This window comes from Maylandia zebra, linkage group LG12 (assembly GCF_041146795.1).
Source record: "Maylandia zebra isolate NMK-2024a linkage group LG12, Mzebra_GT3a, whole genome shotgun sequence".
Taxonomy (NCBI): domain Eukaryota; kingdom Metazoa; phylum Chordata; class Actinopteri; order Cichliformes; family Cichlidae; genus Maylandia; species Maylandia zebra.
This window is the reverse complement of record NC_135178.1, coordinates 25,045,237-25,072,248: the sequence shown is the minus strand read 5'-3', so window position 1 is coordinate 25,072,248 and position 27,012 is coordinate 25,045,237. Positions and strand designations below refer to the sequence as shown.

The window sequence follows — 27,012 nt, the reverse complement described above, 5'->3', positions numbered from 1 at the left end:
TCATGTTTACTGTTGCATTGAAACACTCATACTCATATTTTCTTAATGAGGAACAACAGAAGTGGAAAAAATAGAATCAGATGTACGGATAGTGTCGGCTACGGCCGTCTCTGCATTTTAAACATTAGGAATAAAACAAACAAAATCCTGATATGCCCAATTAAACGGACATAACTGTCAGTTAGGCCTGATAATGGAAATAAGCACTCTTCCCAACAACAGTTTTTGTGCCACAGTGGTTTAATATATGAGTTCCAGAAGCTCTAATTGCATCGGTGCAGTGCCACTTATTTTAATAGTATTACATTTTAAATGGATCGTTGAATATGCTATTACAGTCCATCGGTTTGTAGCATTTCTGTCCCTGTTAATCACATTGATGTACAGTAGGCCTAAGCAATACATATTAACTAAGTAGTTCCGATGTTATAAAATATTTGTGAAGACTGATTTTAGAAATTAGATTAGCGCATTACTTCTGTCTTGAAGGCATAGTGTGTTTTTCCTTTACTGGGCTCTTACAGTCCTGATGAGGACACACAAACTCTGAATAGTTTAACCATTATTATTTTTTAAAGATGCATTCATGCAACATTTTCCACCACTTTTCCTGGTCATCTTTTCTGGGTGCAGCAGTCTAAGCAGAGGCACCGATGCCTCCCTCTCCCCAGCCACCACCTCCAGCTATTCTGGGTGGATACCAAGGTGTTCCCATGGCAGCAGAAAGGCATAATCTCTCCAGCACATTGCAGGTTAGTGCCAGGGTCTCATCCCAATCTGACATGCCTGAAACACCTCACCTAAGAGGTGTCCAAGAAGCATCCTAATCAGGATTTCTGCACATCGTTGGAGTACGTGAAAACATGAAGTCAAATAAATATATAAGAACTAAGTGGGTCTGAGCAAGTTTGAGAAGAAAGATTAAGAGATATCTAAAACGACTGAGAAATGCTTAAAGATAAAGATAACTCTTTATTTTTTTATTTAAGTGATCAAAAGAGATAAATAATTGTGAAAAGGTGAATGGCTACTACGGATACTACTTATACAGAGAAATTCACATTGACTACTTAAATTCAGAGTCCAGCCAGAACCTCATAGATCCGAACCTGAAATTCAGATATTCTTGCCTAAATAGTGTCATAGATGTTGCAGGATAGCGATTTAACTGCAAAACCTCACAGGCGGTGAGCAAGCTTGCTTTTATATATAAATATACAACCAGAACACCAGCTGGCAACCAGTTGAGTCAAGTCTCCTACTGCAAAGTAGGTGTGTCCACTCGTTGTGCAGACTGATTGCAACTGATTGCAATTTCTTGGCAATCTGTCTGAGAGTGACGTCTGTCAGTCTGAACTGGACCCACATCTGTTTGGAGACAGGTTGCGGAAAAATTGAATGCAGCCGGCAACCACCGATTTTTTTCTTGTTGCAAGAAGGTTGGTATCCTTTTTTTTGCTCTGTTGTGAGTTCAGCCATCAAATAAGGTCACGTAGAAGTAGCCAAAAACCTTATAAACAGCTACAATTCAGAAATGTTAAGCTGTAAGTTCTCCAGTTTCAAATAAATTCAGCTGACCTCATATGAACATGAGGTGATTTGAGAGGAAGGATTTTTGAAACCGTGGGGTTTGAAACTGTGGGGGATATATCCATGTACATAAAAGATGGAGACAGCCACCTTGGATGACACAATGTGGTCCTGCCCACTGCGGTGGTGACTGTCAGGAGAATAACTAGACTTTTATAAAGGCAGAGACAGTAATGGTAACTGTTTTCTTTGTGGGCTCTATAATTCACCAGATCAGGATGCTTCCAGGCATCATGTGGAACAGCAACAAGATCTGAGCATGTCTGTTTTTTTAATACTAGTCCTGACCACTGTTTGGAAAGCATATAACCTGTCTTCTTCAGGAGTGACAGCACCTTGGAAACTTTCCAGAGGACAACAATGAACAAATAAAAAATAAAAAATCGTGGCTGTATCGGGGAGAACAGACGCTGCTGGAGGGGAGGAGTGACCAGAGAAAGAACAAGAGGATGAACAGAAGAGATGAGGCAAAAAAAAAAAGCCACTCTTTGACATAAACTTCTGTGACACGAGAAGTTTATGCACAGTGCAGTTTAATGAAGGTGAATCAAACTGAGTGATGTGACCGGGACAAATGTGTGTGCTTGTGCATGCTTGTGTGTCTACTGCTGGGTCTGTCAGCTGAGAGCAGATGGTTCTCTGTCAGTTATTAGTGTTTTGGGTTTTTTTTCTTCTTTTTTTTTACTAATTACAACAAAATCTTCTCTGCCCTCTTTTCTCATCATCCTACGCTCCCTTTAGGCCAAAGATAGTTACGATTTGGCTGATCAAAATTTAAATAACAGATATAAAGTGCTCCCACCTTTACAGGTTTCATTTGTAATGTTTTCAAACTGATATGCTCATTAAAAATGAAGCCTGGTGGGGGGGAGGTTTGTAACTGACGGAGCTGACAGAGGTGATGCTCTACAGGAAGACGTGGTTTTCGACACCTTGTAATCACGTTATGTTTTTAACGTCACTCACCGCAAAGATAATCTGCTGCGATGAGCCGTCTCTTCAAAGCCAAACACTACGTTTATTTATGTCCGGATCCTTTGTTACTCATCTTTGTCCAAGAATTGGAGAAAAATGACAGCTGAAATCATGGAATGATCTCATGCTTGCTTTTAGGAAAACACTGGAACACAGTGCTTACTTTCTTTACTTTCCTCCGTGTGTTTGTCCCTTTGGGAACTTTTTATTTTTTATTTTTTACACAGTACTGAGTCTCCATAACTCACACCATGAAGAGCACCTTTCCCCCACAGAGATGGTTCCTGTCAACAGCTTTTGCGGTACTTCTCCGTTCACTGCAGTGGAACAAATGTGGTGCGTTTTGGCGAGGGGGATGTTATGCAGTTATGTATCTGCAGCGGTGTATTACCCGTCCCAAAGCAGACTTATCGATTGCCGTTTTGTCTTTCAATAAGGCTTCTGCAGACGGAGTCCGGAACACTGTGTGTGTGTTTGTCAGCTGCTTCCTCTGTGCTTGTAAACCTGTCATGTCTGCTCAGGGAGAGGCAGCAGAGAATGGGTGCTTTTTTCCCACTTTCTCATGTCTTCAAGGAATTCCCGCTCTTTGGCTTTTACAGGTTAAACTCAAAACAATTTCCCTTTCCTCCGACAAATTGCATTTGTAAGTTTGTGTTCATTTCCTGCTGTTTACTCTGTGTATGATGTTTTGATGCCACAATGCAAAAGAAGAACAAAATGTTCACCCTTTGCACAGTATTAGCATAACCCTTCCACTCCTGTGAGTTTGACAAACCTTGGGGCCAGACAGCTTTGTGTAGTAGGACTCTGCTTTCTTTGCTGAAGCCCAACCTGAATGCCTGGCTGTTCTCTGAGGGCTTCCCAGCTCTGCTGCATGTATCCCTGCCTGCCTTTTTGCATGCTTGTCATAAAACTGAACCACCATTGTGATATTTACCACAAAGTTACTCCCGAAAGACAATTTTACTTTTAAGGTAATACATAGATTTTATGTATTACCAAAAAATGCAATGCAAACACCAGAATAAGCTGCAGCTAAGAAACAAGGAAAAAGAAAAAACAGTTCACATAACTGGCATAACAAAAGAGAAATCCACTGAGAAGGTTAAACAGAGGAAAGGGGGGAAAATACATAAACTGACACTGGGAGTGACACTGTTAAACACACACGGCTGATTGGACACAGGTGATAACTGTTGAACACAATGAACCTGCTAAGGGTGGGGTAGATGGCCACAAAGGAAGGAAATCAAAGGATGCAACATAACAAGAGACAAACCAGGAAAATTACGACTAAAATACTGGGCGGGAAAAACCACAGGGACACAGAATACAAATTTTAAACAAAGGAAGGCAAAGGTGAGCAACGCAAGAAACAAGGAAATAGGAGGAAATATGAACATGGAGAAACACGAGAAGGAATACGAGTTCATATCTACTCAACAGTATGGATAAATAAAAGTATCATCAGCAACTTTGTTGCTTACAGCTTGCTAGTGATGTGTTGATCTCCCCTTTTGCCTACAGAACTGCTTTAATTCTCCATGCCACAGATTCAACAAGGTACTGGAAACAAGTTCGCGTTGCACAGTTGCAGATTTTGAGTTCTGGTCACCTTGGAGGCCATTTGGGTACAGTGAACACTCAGTTTGAGTTTGAGATGATTTGAGCTCTGTGCTGTGTTATCCTGCTGGAAGCAGCCATTAGAAGATGGTTGCACTGTGGTCATAAAAAGATGGACATGTTTCATGTTGTTTACACCAAATTCTGATCCCACATTCCAAATGTCACAATAGAAACTGAGACTCATCAGACTGGGCAACATTTTTCTTTCCAAATGTTCTGTACTTCTGTCTTATAGACTATCCTCAGTGTCCAAAGGTGGATTATCATTTGTTCCTATCAGCTCAAAGCTGTCTGGCCATTCTCCTCTGACTTCTGGCATCAACAGAAACCTGGCACTCACCTAATATATTTTTCTTTTTTCCTGAACATTCTCTAAACTCTAGAGACAGTTGAATGAGAAAATCCAAGTAGATAAGCAGTTTCTGAAATATTAAATCCAGCCCGTCTGTTACCAACAACCACGACGCCTTCAAAGTCACTTAAATCCCTTAAATAAAGATCATATGTCAATAGAGAGTCTTAATAGGCATCAAACAAACTGTAGCTTTTAATCATTAATAAAGTCATATCCTCATTTATGAACACAGGCTCGAAGGTGAAACCTGTTTAACCTCAAATAAAAGACTGTGTTTGAAAATAAATTAATATGCACGACTTTCATATGTAATACCATTTTGTTTATGATTTTACTTTTTCTTCCTCTTTTCCATTATTTTCCTGGAATTGCATTTTTTTTAGAAATTGAAAAATAAATAAATAAAGTATTTTCATCTTGCGCCTGAGATGGATGAGACGGGCTGAAAACGCAGTTTGATTCAAATATCATCGTTATTATCTACCCTTTGAAAAAAGACTCTCTGCTACTGCTGCTCATGCTTTTGCCCGAAGACTTGCTGGAGTAAAAGCAACCTGACTAATTCCACCTCTTGACTGAGGGGAGAATCCCTCTTGACCAAACACCATGGCTCCAGCCCCTCGGGAGCAAAAAGAAAGATGTCTGAGTGTGCATGTTATCAAGTGAGTTGTTATCAGTACCACTGATAGCTAGAGAGGCTTCCGTGATATACAAGCAGAGCAGATGCTCACTGGCCCTGGAACACAAGCCATATCTGTCCGTGTGTTGTTGGGAGCATTTGCAATTCATGTCTTTCGGAGCATGCTATATTCCCTCTGGCCACTGAAGCAATAGGGTGTCACATCATCTGTAGAACTGCAGCTATGTAGTAAAACATGTCAAACACGATTCAGTCTTTGTCGCTGTTTGCGTCACAGTCCTTATTTTCATGTGAACAGATGCTAAAAAGATAAGCAGATAATCTATCGTGAGGATGGAGTGACCCGTCAACCCCCATCATAATTCTTTTATTACAATCATGTAATAATTAAACATGTCAGCGCCTGAGCTAAGTTTAAAAAGACGGAGCAGGATTGTACTATTTTAAACTAATAATCCATGCTGATAAATCACCCTTTAAAAAAAGGGAAAAGTATCCTGACAGATTAAAACCAACCACTATAATTAATCTCTGGCTTCTTTATCTGTCCACTTGTTCGCCGCTCTTTCGTAATGGAAATCTTCCCCACCGCTGCTCACACTGTAAATACTACAGTAATTCCTCTTACTCTGTCATACTCCACAACTATGAGTTTGTCCACAATCATGAGAAGCTTCAGCAGCAGGAGGAAGAGGAGGGGGGCGGGGAGGGCCGGAGAATGAGGCGCACGCCATTGGCCAAGAGTCAGAAAGAACTTTAACAGGATTGGCTGTAAGCCTGGGAGCTGGCAACAGAGTTCCCTCCTTATTCCAGAGAACATCAGTGAGCAGTGGAGTGGGACTTGCGGTGTGTGAGATGCACACAATACACTTTTGTTTGTTTTTGATCTTTCATTTGGACTCAGAGAGGAAACAGAAGATTAGAGGACAAATAATCTCTTTCTGGAACTTTCTGAGAAGGATTTAAAGTAAGTTCTGACATTGCCCTCCCTTTTCTGTCTGTCACTCCTCTGTATTGATAACAGTAGCTGTAGGACAGTGGCTTATCTTTCTGTGGACTTGGCAGTGGAGCTAAAGTCACACACGTGCGATTGTAATATGACATCAGAGCAAATACTGATACAGTGTGACAGCGGTTATAGTAAACACTCACACCATCATCACCAGCTCATCACTACAGCTAATCAAATACTAGAAGCCATCTGCATGTGTGTGCAAGTAAGTGCGTGCGGTTGGTTTATGTGTAAATGCACATGCGCTGGACTTAGATTCAGTGTGTTGGAAGAATGCATAGAAAGCAGGCTTGTGCTTTAGGGGAGGGACCGGTGCAGTGCGACTTCACAGTCACCAACCTCATCAGCAAACTTGTCACTGCAATGCTTTGCATTGACAGAGGAGCTCAAGGACTCCCCTCCCAAAATCTCCTGGTGTGACTTTCAGGCTGCGGGGTGGTTGTGGCGGTAGTCGGCTATAAATAGGCCTGCTCCAAATTGTGCTGCAGTCACACATAAATTCAGGGTGGGGGAAGAAAGAACACAGTCATTGCTTCTTCTTCTTCTTCTTCTTTTGTTAGATTTTTTGTTTAAGAAAACTTTGTTCCTTCCAGAATATGATTGATAATACACACTGCAGGATAACCTGTTACCCAGCTTTCATCTCTTTATCATAACAGCAACAGCCTTATGAATGGGAAAAGAAGGAGAGGAAGGTAAACAAACAGTGTTTCCTGGGAGTCTGTCTCCCAGTGTGGACTGACTCAGTTAATGCACAGGGTGTGAAAAGTGTCAGTTAGTAATGTTAAACTGTCACATGCTTTGCTCTCTTGATTTCCATAGACGTGATTATCAAATTTCCAGTCAAACCAGCTCGCCAGATTGTTAAACAGGTGTGTTAGAGCCCATACAAGAAGCTGGGCTTTGTCTCGGGATAATGTGTGCTCGCTTGTGTGAACACAGGAAAAGTTTCAAAAGTTAGATCATATTCACACAGCGTTACACTTTCATTGGATCCAGGAGGCTTTAATGTGGCTCCAGATGACCAGCTAACAAACATGTGGACCTGTTTATGTGTTGCACCTCACAGATGGAGACTGTGATTCATGACATGACCGTGACCACTGTTGTGATGTCACGGTGACTCTTCAGCACACCTTATTTGTGAAGCCAGTTAAAAGTTGTGGAAATGATGACACTTCTTGTCTCCTTTGTAGTTTCTAAGTGGTGCGATTTTTAATACCTTCCTGTCTGTTTAAGCTCCTTGTTGTTATCGTGCTGAACACAGTGAGCCCTGTGTTGTACCTGACCTCTACTATGCAAATATAGTAGAGTGCCGCACTCCACCTCCTCATGGATTAATCAGCGAGATGCAAGCGACACACTAAGCCCATTGTTTCACCTGTGCAGCACCTGAGTGCGTCGATAGTGGCTGAAACCGCAAGCTTAGACTCTGACCTACATGAAGGAGTGTTTGTGCTCTTTTCCACTTTGCAGAGATCAGAACAAGTCAGATTAGGATGAATAATGAATAACTGTGCTCACTAGACAATGACTGCATTAAAACCACCAACATGAAAATGTTTAATCTTACGAGCCTCTTTCTTTATCCCTGGTGTTATGTTGAGCTGGGTCTCTTTTCTGAATGAGTGCTGCTGCTGCTCAGTGTGAATGCAGAGTAATGAGCTTGGCTCAGTGCACTGTGTGTGTAGTGTGCAGGGACAGGAGGCATCTGCACTGCTGCTGATGTCTTTTGTATCAGTCTTGTAATGAAGGTCTCTGCAGGTTTTGGCGAACTGTCCGCACACACTGCATGTGGACAGCCGTGATGATGCTTAAGACCTTAACTTAGAGTGACAATGTCAACTCCAGTGTTTATCAGACTTTGTTGTTCTCAGATGGCTCAATTAGCATGAGAGGCTTTGAGTTAAATAGCGATGTAAGTCTTGTGAGTTTTCAGAAGTGAGGGGTCAGGGGTCAAGCAATAGCGGAGTACCGCAGTGTTTGTGCCAGTAAAGTCAAATGTCACAGGCTTCCCTGAGCCATTCTTGGCTGTTTATGAGTGGGAGTTAATGGAAAATTATATCATTTGCTTCCCAAAGCATATTCATTATTGTAATAATGGCAGTGTTTATTTTCTTCTGTTCTACTAAGTAGAAGTAAGAGCATGCTAAAGTCCTCCAAAGCTCTCAAGCAAAAGCACTGCAATATGCATACGTACTCGCTGACACGCACGCACAAGAACATATAAGCAGGCAAAGCCAACAGCATTTAAGTGCCTTTTTATTGGAAACTGTTTTCTCATAACCATAAGCAGGAAAATCTCTGTGTACTCTGGATGTTAGGAGTCATTTTGGGACTATCCATTTTTTTTTTGCGGAGCTTGCAGATAGTTAAAGTCAGGTCATGATCTCTCGCCTTAGTTGTGAGATCACCAGCAAAGAAATAAACTCTCAGCAATTAATGTTACATCTGTTTTCCATTTCAAGGTGACATGATACACGCTTTTTGAGTCATGAATTGTTTGCTGCTTATTCAGAGGGTGTTTCTCTGACTCCAGATGTTTGGCAACCTTGTAGCGATTCCAGTACAAAGCGCGCTGTCTGATATTAAGTCCAAGGACAAATGTGACATGTAATAACGATATCCCTTGGCGTGTAAAGACTTAGACAGACACGTGTTTAACAGTGTCGACAGAAACTTACAAGAAGATCGATTCTCCACCATTCGACCTCAATGAAGCTAATAAAAAAACCCACAAGCATTCAGCACAGCTGGAAAGCACCAAAAGAACCGCAACACAAAGTCTTACTAATAAACCACACTGTAATGACCAGCAGTAGGGCAGATTTAGTCTTTAATTGAAGTCATGTACACAGACATAAGCAGATGACATTTCTTGAGGATCTCTGCCTCTGCAGCTTTTGTGTGTGATGACTTTGCTGCGTTAAACAGGAAGAATGACCTTTGAGGGACACGAGAGAGGAGAAGAAGAGAGAAGCATCTGGGGCCTGCAGCTTACTTGTACTTCCCTTTCCCTTTGTCACTCTGGAAGTCCTGCCATTGTGCTTGTTGGCTTTTCTTTTTTTTAAAAATAAAGTTTAAGAGCTTAAACTACTTTTATAGAAACACAACTAGGGATTTGGGAACTGCCCAGGGACTTAATTGTGGAGAGAATGGGGGTGGTGGGGGTTGGATGGGCTTGATAATGTCTCTAGAGGGTGGTGGTATGTGCTCGTTATGTTTTGGTCATCTCCTTCACAGCACATCCCCGTGCTTTATTTAACAAATACAAAATACTTTGTTTTCCTCAACCTCGGAAAACTTTCCGTAAACAAATGTTGACATTTTCCAGTGTTTGGACTGGGTCACAGCGATGCTGCTCCTGGTCCAGGAGACCAGAAAGGCTTTGTGCTACTGGAGACTTGAATAGTGTTTTCTTTGAGACTCGACTTGTTTTTTGTTGTTATTCCACATTGGGTTGCTGTGTCACACACAGACACACACATACACAGAGAGTCCACGTCCAAGATTAACAGCGAAACGAGAGCGTTCAGCATTTAATGATCGTTCCAGTCCCACCACAACGTCTCCAGCACAGTCAAACAACTGGATTGAGTTTCACTGTAACATGTCAAATCGTTTCTCACTGAGAACTGATTGCACTGCTTGGAGTGAGCACAACCCACAGAGTAATTGGAGTTAAGTGCCTTTGACAGCTAGTGTTTGTACAAGGAAGGGATGAATAAACATCAAGGGTGGCAAATGGATTACTTGACTTTTTTTTTGTCTGGCAAGAAAACACAAAATGACCCCCTTTAGCTCATGATAACTAGCCTCCACCCACAGCTAAATTATATCTAGTATATGAGCAGCTTATCAGTAGAGATGGCCTGCCAGTTGGCTAGCGAGTTTATAATTGGTCATTTGGTTGTGGAGTATTTGTGAGGTCATGACCCTGATAGAAATCCTGCTTGGTCCAGGACGTTATGAACAGAGTGATATCTGCTTGCCACGATTTGCTTATCCTGCTGCAGCATTTAGCACTGTCTTCACTAAGCACAGCTGTCTATTTAAACTGGCTAAGCTCCGCCAAACTGTGTTGGGAACAGTCCAATCATGTTGCAGGACAGAGTAATCCTGTTTTCACTGGGTTCATACGGTTGGTGCGTTGAATTCTGCCTCTCCTGCATTAACAGCATGGTATGCTACAATAACACTTGTTATCCAACATTTTCCCACCCATGGAACTTTGGGAATAATGCCCCATGCATTCATGAACTCTCAAGTAGCCTGCCTCTTCAGAAGAAAAGTGACAGGAAATAACACGAGTGTTCGATTTTCAGGTTTTGCAAAGTTATAAAAAATTCAGAGATAAATTGCGTGTGTGTTGTTTGCTGGTTTCTACTTTTAAACTGTCCATATAAACACTCATCCAGTATTTACATTTGTACTTATTATACATGTTTATCGTTTTAATGGTTGAGTTAAAATGTTTGCTCTGCAGATGGCTTTGCTTTAGGCTTATGTAAGATCATCTATAACTGTTCAATATTGACATTCATAAAAACTCTTACCATCCATGAGAATATAATTTGTCTTTGGGCGTGGCTTATGGGTAACTAAACAAAACAGAGAGAAAATGAGGCTTTCTCCCCCAAGGCTCTTTCCTTATTCTGGGGAGTGCTTCCTGTTGATACAGCAGGCTGGGGTCAGCAGTGAAAGTAATCTTGTAATTTCTCTGAGGCCATTCGCATTGCTAGGATCTTCCTGTTATATTAGCTTCTTGGGAACTATAACTTGCGTCACAATGATGCATTTTCCTCACTAATCATGTGGAGAATGTTTCCGCGTAGAAGTGAAAGGTTAAGCTTTCTTCTTCTGTTTCGCATCATCGTGACATCCAGTGGGCTGAGCTTTTTGATTTATGTTGCTGTTGACGCGCTCATTGCAAATATGTGTATTAATATCCATCTATCTGATGTGATGTCACAAGTGGTGGCTGATTTGTCCAACAGGGGTTTTTGTTAGTTTAAACGGAGAAAAAACATTTATCTGTTTTGTTAGTGACATGTGTTAGCCAGCTGAAGCACAGAAGAAGGATTTATGCACTCAGATCAATCGATCTCACTTTGTAGAGCACTGGAAAATATTTACTGGAGATGAAAAAGTAGACTTCTCTGCTCTGTACTGAACTCAGTGTCAACTATACGGACAAAAGCATTGGGCCAGACCTCTTAATCTTTGAAATCAGGTGTTTTCATTTCCATTGCTGCAGGTGTATAAAATCAAGCACCTAACAATGCAGTATGCAGTATAGTTATTTTAGAGAGCTCAATTAATTTGAGTGTGGTACTGTAATAGGAAGCCACAGCCGCAACAAGTCAGATTATGAAAGTCTTTGCACAATCTATATATGACCTCAACAAGTGGGTGATGTTGTTGGCAGCATTAATACTTGTGCATTATAATACATTGTATGTTAATTAGCTTGTGGTTGTGTCCTGCTGTTTTTTTTTATATGGATACAAACTGATTAAAAGCTGGGACTTTATTTTCTGCCTGTGTCCCCAACCTTTGTTGTCATCAGCTTTTTTCAGAGCCATCTTCATATATCGTCTCGTGCCCATTCTGATTTTGAACTCTTGCTGATATCTGTTAGTTCTTTTATCTAGGCTGTTATTAAAATCCTTTATATTGAGGCAATGATTTTTATGCTGTCATTGATAAATCTGTGGTGAAAAAGTAGCTGGAAGTGCACAGGAGGAGTCAACAGTACTGAACAGGCCACTCACAGTAGTTTTACAGACTGTGCCAATGTGATGTATAGTTTGGGGAGGTGCACATTAGCCGTAGGTTACATTGTAAAGTTTCAGTGGGGTTACTTACAGCGTGTAAACGCCTTGTAATGTAGGTGTAGGCAGTCCAGTACTTACCTTAGTGTGTTTTGAGTTACATATTTTTATTGCAAGGGTACCGAGGAACTCAATGTGGTACTCATGTATGCAACATACAGCAAGCTACTCACTTAACCCTCATTTACTCTGGTGAGTGAGTAATTGGATCAGAAAATGCCAGCTATCAGCTCTGTCACAGATAATCAACTCATGTGAAACTTCTTCTTCCCATGCGGCTGGCTAAAACAGGAGGTTTTCACTAATCTGTTCTCTCTTTCTCCCTCTATGGTGGCGGGAGGCTGGAGCATATTTCAGCTAATTTTGGACATGAGACAGAGTAGACCTTGGACAGATTCATGCTCAGATCCTCACCTACAGGACATTTAGAAACGCTAACATAATATAGAGGTCTCCGGATGCAGTTGAAACCCACGAACAGGCCAACACCACAGTCCTTACTTTCTTAATCAAGTTGGGAATCACTCAGTAAGTCACAGTCTTGCTAGCACAGTGCAATAGTAAAGCCCCAATAAAACTCTCCGTCATTTACAGATATCTGTATGCATCATCGCACTCTTATCTATCCTCATCCTATCCTTATTCTAATAGTCCCTCACACAGATATGAGATTGCACTAAAATGAAATGTTCCTATTCGAACAACACAGACTCTCATGCAAAGTAAAAAACGACATTGTTTATCGGCAGTTTTTCTCTTGGTTCAAATGCTTTCTGTCCTAAAATGTCACTCATGCTTTGCTTTCTCACTCCCACTCTCCTTTCTTTCCCCACCATATTTGGTGGAACAGGGTTTAATGCCATGAGACCGTTTAAGGATGCTGGATCACAGGTCTCAGAGAGACCTAAATGAATTTCACATCTCATAACATGTTGTCTTATAGCATAAAGGTGGGTCACTTATGTAGTCGCAGTTTTGAACAGTGAGTTGTGCCAAAAAGTATTCACATAGTTCTTTGATGCCTGCAGAGGTCAGGCCAGGTGTTTATGACATGTCTATGAAAATGAGCTTTTCTAACTCTTCTGGTCTTGTGTATCTGTACGATTAGCTTGCTATGCCCCTTTTAAATGGTTAAAAAGAGAATTCAGGGGATTGTGATCAGTCTCTTGTCCTGTTTCACTTTGAAACACCGAAAATGACTTACAGTGTTAATTAATGGCAAATGTTTTCTCTTGATGAACCAGTTGTGTAAGCATATCTGCTGGAAAGTATTTGGGTTTATAGCTGACCGTTATTACGTAGACAATATGGCAACATTTCTCCGTGGTTTTTGGTGCTGCTTCAAATTGGCAAATCTGATTATCACGGGAGGTTTGTTGGAAAAAAAAGAGCCCTGCTCTGTATTTCTGCCACTGGAAATGTTTTTATAAAAATAAGATTACAGATATGTAATCAGCTTTCTGGCTCTCCTGATATAATCCGAGGCTAGACTAAGCCTCAGAGGGTGGGTCTTCTTTACATAACATGACAAGAAATCAGAAACACGAAATCATAGTGAGAGCAGCAGAATTTTGCTGCTCTCATTGGTTTGCCTGCTATGATTAACCCATGGTGACCTTAACACAGCGTTCCCATGAGAGGAAACTCCTCCAGTATACAGAAGCCATAATTTTTCTGAACCATGTAGTTCAGGACAGCTCAGCTGATTAGAATCACTTATTTGTACAATGGTACCACAGAATGCAATTACTTGGAGTAAAGTTTGTAAGAGATTATATTTCCTCCTGATATGAAAGGTTTTGTTGCATATAATGTTCGATATAGAATGCTAGATAATGGTAGATTAAATCAACAAGGGGTGCCATGAATAAGATGCAGAAGAGAACTTGTAGATTAAAGGAAGACTCAAAAAACACATAGGATCGAAATGGGAAAAATATCATATCTATACTGATATGGACTGGGTAATGTGTGAGGAACAATGAAAATGATAAACCTACAGACGGCTGACTTTAAAGACACCCTGAAATCATGCAGCTGGCTAATCCATTTGGCCAAAACTTAATTGCAGCAACTCATAATGGTACTTAGCAGTTTGTACGGCCCCCACATGCTTGTATGCAGGGCCTGACAACATCAGGTGATGTCTTGGAGATGTTCTCTCAGATCTGGACTAGGGCATCCCTTCCTTCTGGACAGTCTGAGGTGCAGCCTGGCGGCGTTCTTGGTAGCATTATATGGATTTAGGTCAGGCGAGTATGCTCCTACCTGCATATTGAGGTTGGGTGCTGTGGTGCACCAGGAGGACCCCAGGATCTTCTGCATCAGCGTAGGGTCTGAGAACAGGTCCAAGGATTTCACCCCAATAACTAATGGGAGTCAGGGTGCCGTTGTATAGCCTGTAGAGGTCTGTGCATCCCTCCATGGACATGTCTCTCCAGACCATCACTGATCCACTACCAAACCAGTCATGCTGAATAATGTCACAGGCAGCATAATGGTTTTCACGGCTTCATCAGACTCTTTCACATTTGTCATATGTGCCCAGGGTGAACCTGCCAGGAGTGGACCTGCAATTCTGGTATCTATGGTAAATTCCAATTGGGCTCTGGTGCCAGGCAATGAGCACAGTGCTGACTAGAGGACATCAGGCCCTCAGGGTGCCCTCATTAAGTCTTTTTCTGATTGTCTGGTCAGAGACATTAACACCAGTGGTATCCCGGAGATAATCTTCTAGGGCTCTGGTAATGCTCATCCTGTTCCTCCTTGCACAGATGGGTTAAGGACCTTCTACATGCGTGTCCAGCTCTCCGAGAGTAACTGCCTGGAATCTCGTTCATGCTCTTGAGACTGTGCTGGGAGACACAGCAAACCTTACAGCAACAGCATGTATTGATGTGCCATCCTACCTACCTGTCCTACCTCTTTAGTATGGCGTTATTTTTGTGCCACTATTCTGAGCGCACGTAAAAAAAAAATTGAGCGCACGTAAAAAATAATTTGCAGGTGCAAGTGTTGCATTTTGAGGAGAAATTTATTTTGAGCAAAGAAAAGCTAAATTTGAGTGAACAAAATTCATTGCTGCGTGCAAAAATGTATTTCAGTGTTTGCTAGCAGCCCCTGTCGCTCAGTATTTGCACTTGGGCTTGCTCGCAATGTGCTGCTTACGCTCTCAACCTTTCTGCCTGTGCGCGCTCAACTCTTTCTGTACACCGTTATATTTTTCGGCAAATTTAGTAATGCCAACGTACTGAAGGAACAACATTTGTCTCTTATATATGATACACCTATATATACACTGTCAAAGACACTTGTCTTTGAGTGAAGATTTAAGGTGATAAGACATATAAATAACTGCAACTTGAATCTGTACTGAGGCTCAGTATTTGGCACAGAGTTCATGTTCACTGCTGTAATAGCTAATAATGATTAATATAATAACTATAATATTGGCCATATTATATTTACATTACCAAAGTGATATGACTTTAGTCTCATGAACAACATTAGCTAATTGTTATTTACTAACTAATCTTAAATGACTGTTCAGTACAGAAATGAAGCCCAAAAATCATGTTTTTGTCACGGTCCTGGGTCTCCTGACCCAGCGTTTTTAGTTCTTTGTGATTTTTGTATTATTGTACTTGTGTGTGATTTATTCTATGGCTTCTAGTTTTGATCCCTTGCCCTTCATGTCTCTCTGTGTCCCCTCTGTTCTGTGTAATTGTGTGTCTTTGCATGTTTGAGTTTCTTGTTTTCTGTCACTCTGCATTGTGCATTATGTTCTCATGGTTGGTTTTTTGTTACTCTCTCTAGTCTAGTCTCTTGTGTTCCCAGCTGAGTATTTCCCTGTGTATTTTGGTTCTTAGACCTCTGCCTTATGGTTTATGTCTCTGTATTTCTTAGTTGCTGTCTCCACTGTGTCAAGTTCGCGTCTCTGTGTGATACTTCCTGTTTTACTTTGATGGTCCGTGTCTCATGTGAATGCGTCCTGCTTTGCTTGTCTCGTCAGTCCTGATTTCTCCCAGCTGTGCCCTCCTTCTGTGTCTCATTCCCCTCGTTACTTCCCAGTGTATTTAAACCCTGTGTTTCTCTGAGTCAGTGTCGCGTCGTCCCTCTTGCTGTGTGGATCTCCCTGTGTGTGTCTCTGTGAGTTTTCCAAGTTCCCAGTTTAGATTAGTTTGTATGTTTTTTCCCTGCCAGCAAATAAAGCTGAGTTTTGAGTTCACCTCCCTGAGTCTGTGAGTCCTGCACTTTGGGTCCAACTCCTGCCTGCCGCACAGCGATTCATGACAGTTTTACTGTCCTGTGGTCTCAGCCTCAGATACTTATCAAATCACACAAAGCTCTTGTAGAAACAAACAAACAAATTAACAAAATATGTTCTCCTTCATTTCTGTCAAACAAAGTTGTATGACACGTTTCCAGCGGTTAGTATTATGGTTGCTAGGCAACCTGGGAAGCGAGATGGAGACTAGACCGTCCCATACAGACAAACTTGCCGTTTATTTTGCAACAACACTGCCCCTAGCGTCCTGGAGCACCTCCGTTGTGTTTTGGAATTTGCATGTGTTTTTGAGTTTGCATGTGTTTTGGAGTTTGCAAGTGTTTTGGAGTTTGCACGTGCTTTGTCTCTAGGGGCCACCGTATGTCATGCTACCAGTAGAGACACTGAACTTAGGCAAATGCAAAAAACAGTCGGAAAAAAATGAGGAGGGGAAAAAATGTCAGTGGCCCTAACCTATAAACCCATTCCTGTTTTGGGGTTTGTCTCATTGTTGCCCCTCTAGTGAACCTGTTGTTAATATAATTAACACAAAAGCAGCTGTAACTGATTAAGAACCTCTTCTGATACATAATTGTCCAGATAAGTTTAACTGACTTCCTGCTATACTCTGATTTTAAAGTTTTTCTTCCCAGGAGACCTGGTTAAACCGAAAAGTCCACAGGGTAAGATAAATGTAGCTGCAGTAGTGTGGTGGTAGACTGCTCCCCCTAGTTCTCAATCTAATTTTGAGCATGAACAAGAATAAGTTAGTGAGCTAGTCTATTTAGTCATATGTATTTAAGCATGAAAAGTTTAAAATGCATTTTAAAATCAACTGGGAACCAATGTAAAGACTAAGATGCAAGCTTGCTTGCTAGAATCTATTAGGGTTGTTGCTGCATAATTTCATATTGCTTATAAAGAAAGAAAAATGATCATATTAGATTTACAGGTGTTGTATATTTTAACTTTCTTTTAGTGTTACATCTGGCTCTAGACAAAAGTCATTGCTCGATATGAGCGTTAAGCTGTAAAAGCATTTTATTTCATCAGAGTTTAATTTATGACTGGACCAAATAACAAACAAATTAATTAAATATTGGGAAATGCTGCTGTCATGTTGGCCAACAAAGGTTTTCCAGTTTAATGTAAACTGAGGGTATATGATTGCAATAAAGCATGACAACATAACCAAATGTATTTCTGCCGGGGCGATTGTGGCTCAAGAGTTGGGAGTTCGCCTTGTAATCGGAAGGTTGCCGGTTCCAGCCCCGGCTTGGACAGTCTCAGTCGTTGTGTCCTTGGGTGAGACACTTCACCCGTTGCCTTCTGCTGGTGGTCAGAGGGCCCGGTGGTGCCAGTGTCCGGCAGCCTCGTCTCTGACAGTGCACCCCAGGGTGGCTGTGGCCACCATGTAGCTTGCCATCACCAGTGTGTGACTGGATGTGTAAAGCGCTTTGGGGTCCTTAGGAACTAGTAAAGCGCTATACAAATACAGGCCATTTACCATTTTTGCATGGGGTCAGAATCAGCAAACAAATGTTTCTCCCCAGCCTTACAAAATAAAGGAGCAGATTGGATCACTGTCTTCCTTAAATTATGTAGTAATGAGCACTGACTTAACATGTAGAGATGGCTGGGGTGATAATATTTCCTACAATGGCATTTTCCTTTTACACTCTTACTGTCCTACTTTTACTATTTTTACCTAACTTAATTGTTTACTTTTCTTTTACTTTTTATTTCAACTGTTAGTTATTTGTTGTTTATTGTAAATGCTGTAACACAATGATCTAGCTATCTAGGTACTGTAGCTTTTCAAAGTGTTCTCTACAGCAGCGGTCCCCAACCTTTTTTTTTGCCACGGACCGGTTTATGTCTGACAATATTTTCACGGACTGGCCTTAAGGTGTCCATAAAACCAGTACCAGTACAAAAAAAGATTTATTCATTACACATGGGAAAAGACCCAGGGAAACCGAGTTAACGATAAACACAACAAAAAAATAACAATAAAAACCGATAAAAACCCTGAAAACTATAAATTTCACACCCGAGCCTCAACTCTCGCAGCCCAGTACCAAACCAGTCCATGGCCCGGGTGTGCTCTACAGAACCTGATGTAGCCATTGAAAGTATTCCTGTGTAAAATGAAATTTAAAATGACCTCATTCAGTTATGATAGCTTGGTCACTTGAGGATTAAAGGCATTTAATGTATTATTTATCACCTGTAGGCCTAACTTGCATCTAGATACACAGTTAACTCCAAATATTCCTGAATGTTTGCTCGCTAGCTAGTTAGCTAACAAAAGCACTTTCCCCTTCAAAGCTAAGCTGTTGTAAACCACATGAAGAGCAAGGCTTCTCCCTGCAGACACAAATGATGAAACACATATCACCAAACTCGAGGTAAAAACTATAGTTTGAATTTTAAATGCTCACAATTATGTGTAAAAATTGTAGGTAGTGTATCTATACAGGCTTTTAGTATATCAGCTTATGGAAACATATGCTAACTCAGTATATAACTGCAGTATATAAGGCAAAAATAGAGTTTTTACAACTCTAACAAGCTTGAATGTGCTTTTTGTTGTGTGCTCTGTCAGGATGATCCACACTGTGTCAATAATGTTGAGGTCTAGACTCTGGGGAAACCAAACCATGACTAACACTGTTCCATTGTGTGTTTTTCTATCAAGGTATTAAAATGTACCATCCTCACCCCACATTAGAAAACCCATAACAGAAAAAAAAAATCCTAAATGACATATTCTGTCTGAATAAGCTCAAGTATACATCTGAAAATCAATGATTATCTCCAAACCATTACATGGAACTACAATAGTCAGTCTCTATACAGGTGGTAGGATCTTTAATAAGAACTACAGACATGGACAATAACAGTTCATCATTGAATCCTTCAGAATACACTGTTTGCAGATGATATATGAAATAGGCCTCTCTATTGTAGAAGTTTCCGCTCCCTATCACCACCCCTTTTCATCAGTGCAGCCACACACGCTGATTTCATTCCCAGCTGAGTGAAAATGTCTGCCTGTAGGGGCCCAATCACCATTATTTCTGATATTACTCTAATGCTCCTTCTCAGTCTAGACCTCAATATAACAAAATCCACAAGGGCACTTAAAGTCTGCCACTTTTGTTTACTTGTATCTTGTTTGCTTGCTTTATGGCAATTTTGACCTGAAGCGTTGGAGTGTGCAGAAGACCAGCACTAACACTGCTTAAATTAAGGATCAAATCAAGAAATTACCAACTAAATGTAATATTTTATATTTTAAAAAGTTTTTCATTTGTACTACAGATAGAAAAAAAACCCCCACAAGCCTAGGCACTCGGCAGAGCTGTGTTCATTCAGTTGGAATAAAAATTGCCTGTTAAAATATTGTGGGGCAGAAAAGGTGCAACACTAACACTGCAGAAATTCGCACGAGATAAAGCTACTGAGCCAAGAGAAATACCATGAAAAGCCTCAGGTGGAAATGCTTTAATGTGCTTTGACACATTTGTTTTCCCCCCTGAAGTGTGTATTCGTGCGTATGTGTGTGTGGAACAGTTTGTGTATCACACGTCTGATAAGAAGACTGTCGACTGTGATGTTTACAATAACCGACAATCCATTTAAAGGTTCTTCTAGTTAATTGTATGACTTAATAAAATAATTACATTAAAGTACAACAACTTGCAGTTCAAGTTTAAAATCAACTGTATGTGATTATGAAAGGCTACTTCCAAAATCTTTCTCATATTTAGCTTGCAGAATTTTACCCACGAGCTCTTGTGAAAGCATGGAGTTGTCAGGCTAGCCGGGTCATTACATGGAAAGAAACCAGCAGACGCGGGTTCGTGACCTTGCTTCATTTCTTTGTCCTGCTGGTCATCAGCGTGCATATCGAATCACATCTGATGAAAGAGATGCAAGTTGCAATAGAGCCCCACCACTGTGTGTCTGCTGCTTTTTACTGGCCTGGACCGACAGGAGTGACTCATCACCAGCTCTGCAGGGCCTTCTAATGCCTGGGGTCGATGATGTCAACAGGGCTAGTACCATGTGTTTAGGGGGGACATTGGATAGCAGACTTTGTCTTTGGGTATCACAGCTCAGGGAAAAACCACAAATATTTACAACTCTGCAATTTGATATTAGCGGAAATAGAAGAAAAACCTGTTCTAGAAGCAGCATATAGTGAATATATATCGCTGCTTCATATTCAAAAGCATATTGTTTTGCAGCATGTCTTATAATATCATTAAGTTTTGTCATTTTAAAATTTATACAGAGTAGAAGGCAAGAAATAAATCTTGGTTCTCTGGGAGCCTCTGCTGGAAGTTTAAAGCAAAACACTTCTTCCATGCATCTGCAGTATAGGACGTATCCGACAATAAAATAGATAGAAATATATACACATTTATATGCAGAATCTGCAATGATTTTTTTTTGCATAAATGTAATATTATACTATGCTGTTAATGACACTAAATCATTATCAGCCCAGCATAATTTCATATGTATATATTTTGGCCACCAGGGGTCAGCAAAGCAAGCCACAAACACAACATCAGCACTTAAAGTATACATCATGAAGTTTCTGGTAAACTGCAACTAACAAATGAAGACAAGGGGGCAGCAATGGAACAGCAAAGCTGCTTATCAGCAGAAAGTGTTTTATAGATGCACCAATGAAAACCAAAACAACACAAAACAAAACACAAAGACTGCTCAAATGCCTGACTGACCAAATGAGCCACAGGTGCAAAGTGGGAGTGGTCAGTTGTTCCAAAGGTTGTTTTTTTTTAGCTAAGGAGCTTTTAAGTTGGGTACAGAGAATCAGAAGAAGGCCCTGATCTGAGACCCTGAGAACCTGGCTTGGAGAATAGGGGTGGAGGAGTTTGATTATGTAGGTGGAGGCCTCAAAACTAAAAACCAAGGAGATGAAAGCATAGGAAAGCATCTCCAATTCACTTTTTAATACAGCAGTCCTGAGATCATCAATACCTTGTAAAGAGAGAAAAAACGAGTTCTACTGTATTATACTGTAATCTCCAGCTACATTTGTCTCAAATAGGATGAGATACATTTTATTTGATCCAAGTTTACAGCCTGCAAACACAATACAACATTTTGTAAATACAGTACAGGAAGATAATACTGTCATGTGGCAGTAGCACACAAGGGCTTTCTCTGTGCATTATTCCTGACAACAGCTGCCCTCTGAGGCTGTATGCGAGGCTGATGAAAACTGAACCAAGCAGTGAAAGTGCACAAAAGTGCACCGTTCAGTGACTGGTGCATTTATCAGAACATTCACTCACAAGTTTTGATAAAAGACCATTAAACCATTATCTGTAATTGCTGAGAGCAATGGGAAATTTTCTTTAAACAATTATTAAGTCATATACATGATATACTAATGGGGTACACCACTGGCTTTGTATTGTGCTTACATTAAGCTAATGGACCTGCGATAGGGAACACGTAAAAAAATAAGTCAAGCCAATAGACTCTAAGCTATCCCATTAGTTCCCAACAGTCTCCAAAATTGTTTGACTGTAGCTCTGCAGTTTTACTCAGCATTATCTTCCAATAGACACCACTTACCTGGTAATGGTCTCAGGCTTTAGAAAGCTCCCCTCTGAGACCCAGAACATTTTCTGCTCTTTTCACAAGAATTGCAGTGCAGTGGATAAACTGAACCTAATGAGCAAAATCCTGTATGAGGGGAGGAGGGGGATCAGCCCTCTGATTAGAGTGGTTTAATGAGACAATTAGTGCTGTATTAACTATGATAAATTGGAGAAGTTGCCAGAAGCGATAGGTTAGATATGAAAGGTCAAAGGGTTTGAAAACTGTCATGAATTCAAGGACTTCTTAAACTGAAGAGGTGGTCTTTGGTGAAAATGGAAGATTGACAGCAGCTGCAGCAGTTAAAACTGTAAAGTTATATAAATTTACAGCACATAACCTTCCACACTGTATATTCCAACTCATGGTTTATAAAAGTCTTTTAGGCAGTTTGTGAAATAAATGGACTACTAATGCTTATAATGCTTTTCTACTGTTTTAATAGAAAGAGCTTTCTTACTACAAACCAAGCACTTTCTTATGCACTTCTAGAGACTTTTACCCAAGCATTCCTGCACTCACATGGGTGCATCAGGGGTAACTCAGGGTTCAGTATCTTGCCCAAATAGTTACTTTTTTATTAAGTAACTATTTGGTGTAGTATGAATAGCAGTGGGGGAGGTCTGTATCAATAGAAAGAACCTGTAAAAAATCATGAACATGTAGTTCTAAGTTCAAAATCTATGCACTTCTTCACACTTTTTAAATCCTTTCACTGCGTTTGCTCTAATCAATGGACTCTTTTTTTATCGGTTTACTGGACACAAATCTTCCACCTTTAATTTTCAAGGTTTTCCATCCACATTTGAAATCTGGAGGGCGTGGTGGTGGTAGTGATTGCATCAGTAATGGAAAGGTTTAGCCATTGTTTAGAGTTTAGGAATTGGTTAGGGTGAGAAAAAATGATCGTTTGAGATAAAACACAACAGTTGTCACTTTTTTCATAGCCAGTGCGACATGTATGTGTGTGTCTGTCCATTAAATTATGGGTCTGCCTGTATACCTGCTATTAAACTACATTCATTTCAAAGTTGTGCAAAAACAAAACATATTTATTATTTTTTCATGACTATTTCATGCTTTGCTATAAAACCAGGTTGTATTTTAGTGCTTTAGGAAAGATCTCAGTGACTCTAAAGTTGGTCTTCAGATGATCTCGGAAATGTATTGTCTTTTTTTAAGCGTTCAACGATTTTTAAAAATATAACACCAATCAATTTTTTTTTTTTTTTAGCGGTGAGCGATCCAATACGTGTGTCTGAATTGCCTAAAATTGAAGGGAATTCAATCAGATGGCACTTTGTTGTCACGGCGCAGCTGAATATCAAATTGTTTTCGAAATACTCCCACGTGTGACGACCTCAATTTCACTACACAACAAGAAAACAGTGTAGTGTCTGAGTCACGCCTGGGTCTGTCAGACAATAGGTGGAATATAAGACAATTATTTTTAAGGAGGCTTGAGGGGTGGTAGCCAATTTACATTTCAGGTAAAATGTTGTTGTATTTTCACGGTCGACTTGCTGTGGAATTGTTTCGAGCTGCCGCAAAGACTTCATCACTGTCAACAGAGCGCTGCAATAATGAATAGAGGAAATTTGTGCTGTTCTGCCAGATATGGCTTTATTACAGACGCTTTCCATTCGTCCGTGCTTGACAGTGAATTGGAGCTTTGCATAAGATAAAGTGTATATTTTTGAAGTAGAGAATAAGGACTGTCACAATCCCTCCTGAAGTGACAGCACACATCTATAATTTGTGTGTTGTGTTCCAAGGGCGCGTGTTTGCAAATCTACAGTGGCATGCCTTTGAGTATAAGTGAGTGTTTGTTTGTGTGTGTGTGCCCTTCAGTGGTTTGGTTAGCTGACGTATGTAATGAATGGCAGTAAATGGCTGCCCTTAGTATATAGGACAAGACAAGGTCAGGCAAATAAAGGCGTCGGCATCGCTGTTTCCTTACAAGTTCAGCCTCATCTTTTCTGCTTTTACTGTCATAACTAACAATCAGAGCACCACTTGGAGGAGCCACTGCCTTGTTTCAGCTTATGTTTTAGTCAGTGAGTGGGGAGACAGCTGCTTGCTGCTCAGCACTGAGAAGCCAGGTTTCTTCTTCTACTTCTTTTTAAAAAAAATCAGTTTATTCCTCCGTGCGAGAGCTCATCTTACTTCAAAAGGGGTTGAACAGCGATCTTAAAGCAGCAATCAGTGACCAAAATCAAATGACTAAATCAACTGGATATTATTTGTTTTGCCATCTTCAGATAAGTGGAGGAGCTACATGAGGTGGGAAAAAAAAGCCCTCTTCTGTCAGTGGCTGAGAAATGAGACCCATAATTGGATGGCATGTGGGGAGCTTTTAGTGCGCATCAAACACGTTTCCTTGCCTATTCACCCAGCAAACACTTTAATGTACCTCATAGTGGTTTGTAATTTATTTTAATTTGAAGAGTCTAATATGAAGCTTTGCAACAGCTTTGACTGATTTGTTTACGGATTTGTCCCACTTCAGCGTTTCCCATCTAAGGTTGAATATTAATATTTTATATATGACTTCCCAGCGGCTTGTCGACAAAATATTAGCTTGACAAATTGTACAAAAAGACTGCCTAGACTGACTAATAGAGTCTAGGCAGATCAACCTACAAAGAGAATAAAAGCGACTGGCTATTTCAACAAAAGCCGCAGTGTCTGCTCATCTCAGCTGATTGAACGGCTACAATAAAAGGCTGAGCTACTTTTGAGGGATTATTCAATAACCAGTTGTGAGCTCTCAACAAGAAAAAAAAAGACACATTTCAAACAGCAGTTAAAATTTAGAGCATATTAGACAGTCGTGACCTTCTACTACTGAGTTGGGTGTGGGGAGGGGGGCCATACAGTGCCTCATCGTATTTTTGCTCTCTCGCCTAATGTGATTATACAGGATAAACTCTCATTGCTCTCCTAAAGGTGGCAGGAAGTTAATTGAAAAAGCCAACAGAGGATGTATCAAAGGGACATGGGAAGAAATTGGCACCAGCAGAGGGCAGTTCTCATGTCTGGATTTGGGGATGTGTAAGTCTAATCGTGCCTTGTGTAACTAATGCTTGAGCTCAGACAGAAATCAGCCCCCTGTGGTCGCGGTGCAGGCACATGCTCTGCTGCGCTGATCCAGCACATGCACTCAGACACACAAGCAAGAAGGACCCTTTGTCTTCAAAACAAAAATAACAAAAGGATTTGTTTTAATGCACAAACTCTGGTGCTGCTGACTCGTATGTCTGTGAGAGATCAGTTAGACAAGTAAATTGTCGGGGAGGTGTTGCTGTTTCCGGAAGAGAGTGTGCCATTGTTATTATTATTTTTTTGACTCTTTATTTAGACTTTCTGTCAGGAGTGCAGGCATGCATGACCAATCCTTATAGCACAGTTCAGATAACTGTAATTATTGTCTGCACTTTTAATTGAGAATTTACATGCTGGTATTCTTCTCATCCACTTAGCGTAGCTCCCAGCAGCGTGTTATAACAAGGTGAATAATAATAGCTGGCTGAGATGTAGAGTGCGATGCCGTTTATCCTTCTATTTCTCTCTCTGTGTATTTGTAGCTGAGCCATGTCTCCTGTTGATTCAGTTTTTGTTAAATTAGCCCAGTGCTTTCAAGGCTGAAATTCTTCTGATTATTTTGAGGAATCATCAGATTTGGGCTCCCGGCCAGGACCAGAGAGACTTCGAGAGATGGCGAGGGAAGAGAAGTCTGCTTCATTCTCCTTAAGAGCTTCTTCCCCTTAAAAGCCAAAACAGTGTGGCTGTTTTCAACTTCTGTGTGCGTGTGTGTGTTGTCATGGCAAAATAAATACTTTGAAAGATGTACAGATGTCATGTATTTGTGCACATATTTTTTTATGATTACTGGATGGATGGATTGGCTGACTCATGAGCGCTGCACAATGTCCATATTGCACATGATACAACCTCTCGTGTTTATACAACTTCAGCAGCAAGGTGGGCTTAACCTTGTGAGAAAGCTCTACAGAAATCCAAGTTAAAAATCCCAAATTCACCTCAACTAATCTTGTAGCTATCTATTTCAACATTAAAGCCCCTTCCAAGAAGTCCAGAATTCCCTTGTATGAACATAATTCTAGTGTACATATTTCATGCACACGTTGCTCAAGAGCTGTCGACCGTATTGAACATGATGCAGCCACTGCTTGCTAGGGAGTTGTGTATTGCCCAACTGCTTGGAGGTGGTTCCTGGGATGTTACTGGTTGTCACTGGGTGAAATTGGTTGCAAACTACGCCCTGCACCCAAATCCTCCTACTAATTCCTTTGGTTGCTAGCAGATGGCTACAGTTTCTTGTATTTTCTTACCACTGCAAAAAATTCTCTCACTGTAAAAAATTCTCTCAAAAGTCTCTGACAAGTTCAAATCTCAGCGTCCTTGACCTCAAGGTCAAGGTAAGAGGTCAAGTTTTCTGAAAATGTTATGAATGAAATAACTCAAGAACAAAGCAAAGTGGGATTTTGAAATTGATAGCATAGGTGTGTCTGAGGGGGGGCACTGGTGGTTCCCAGTATATTTTATATTTGTCTGCAAACACTTGCTAACTATTAGACGAGTGGCAGTAATACTTGAAAACGTGACTTCAAAGTAAAAGTTGAGTCTTTTGAAACTTGTTGAGTCAAAACCTTTACTTTGAAGGCACACCTTCCTCATGTCCACGTCGTTTTGGACTTTTCACTGTAACAAAACAATGTTTGTAGACACGTCTGTCACTTCCATTCAAACTGTGATTACAGCAATATACTAACTATCAAAGCAGTCACAAGGAGGTTTTTGGGGGCGGGGTGAGGAGTACATGTTTTACCATAGGTAGTTAATGACCAGGGTGTTGATGACCAGCCCGAAGCCCTGTATGACTGGCACTGTAGCCACTCACAACCTGTCAGCGAATACACATTTTCCCCTCACAACTGGTGGTTGCAAGACCGATTTCTAAGCCTCTGTTGCTGTGACTCTGCAGATGCATTTAGCTAAGCAAGCTAGCTGGCAATGACTCTCCATTAAAATCCATTAAAAAAC

The 27,012-nt window shown here is 40.7% G+C and overlaps 1 protein-coding gene across 2 annotated transcripts in view; it reads left to right on the top strand.

The window, feature by feature from the left end:
• The first annotated feature begins 6,016 nt into the window (after positions 1–6,016).
• The window catches only part of pde4d (phosphodiesterase 4D, cAMP-specific), a 207,250-nt gene continuing 186,254 nt past the window's right edge, over positions 6,017–27,012 (top strand). Inside the window, exon 1 of one of the 2 annotated variants that reach the window (XM_004547216.6) lies at positions 6,017–6,153. The gene's annotated coding sequence lies outside the window, so the exon portion shown is untranslated. Of the gene's footprint in view, positions 6,154–16,966; positions 16,983–27,012 lie in introns of those variants that run through there. The other variant, XM_076890942.1, reaches the window with a different exon arrangement.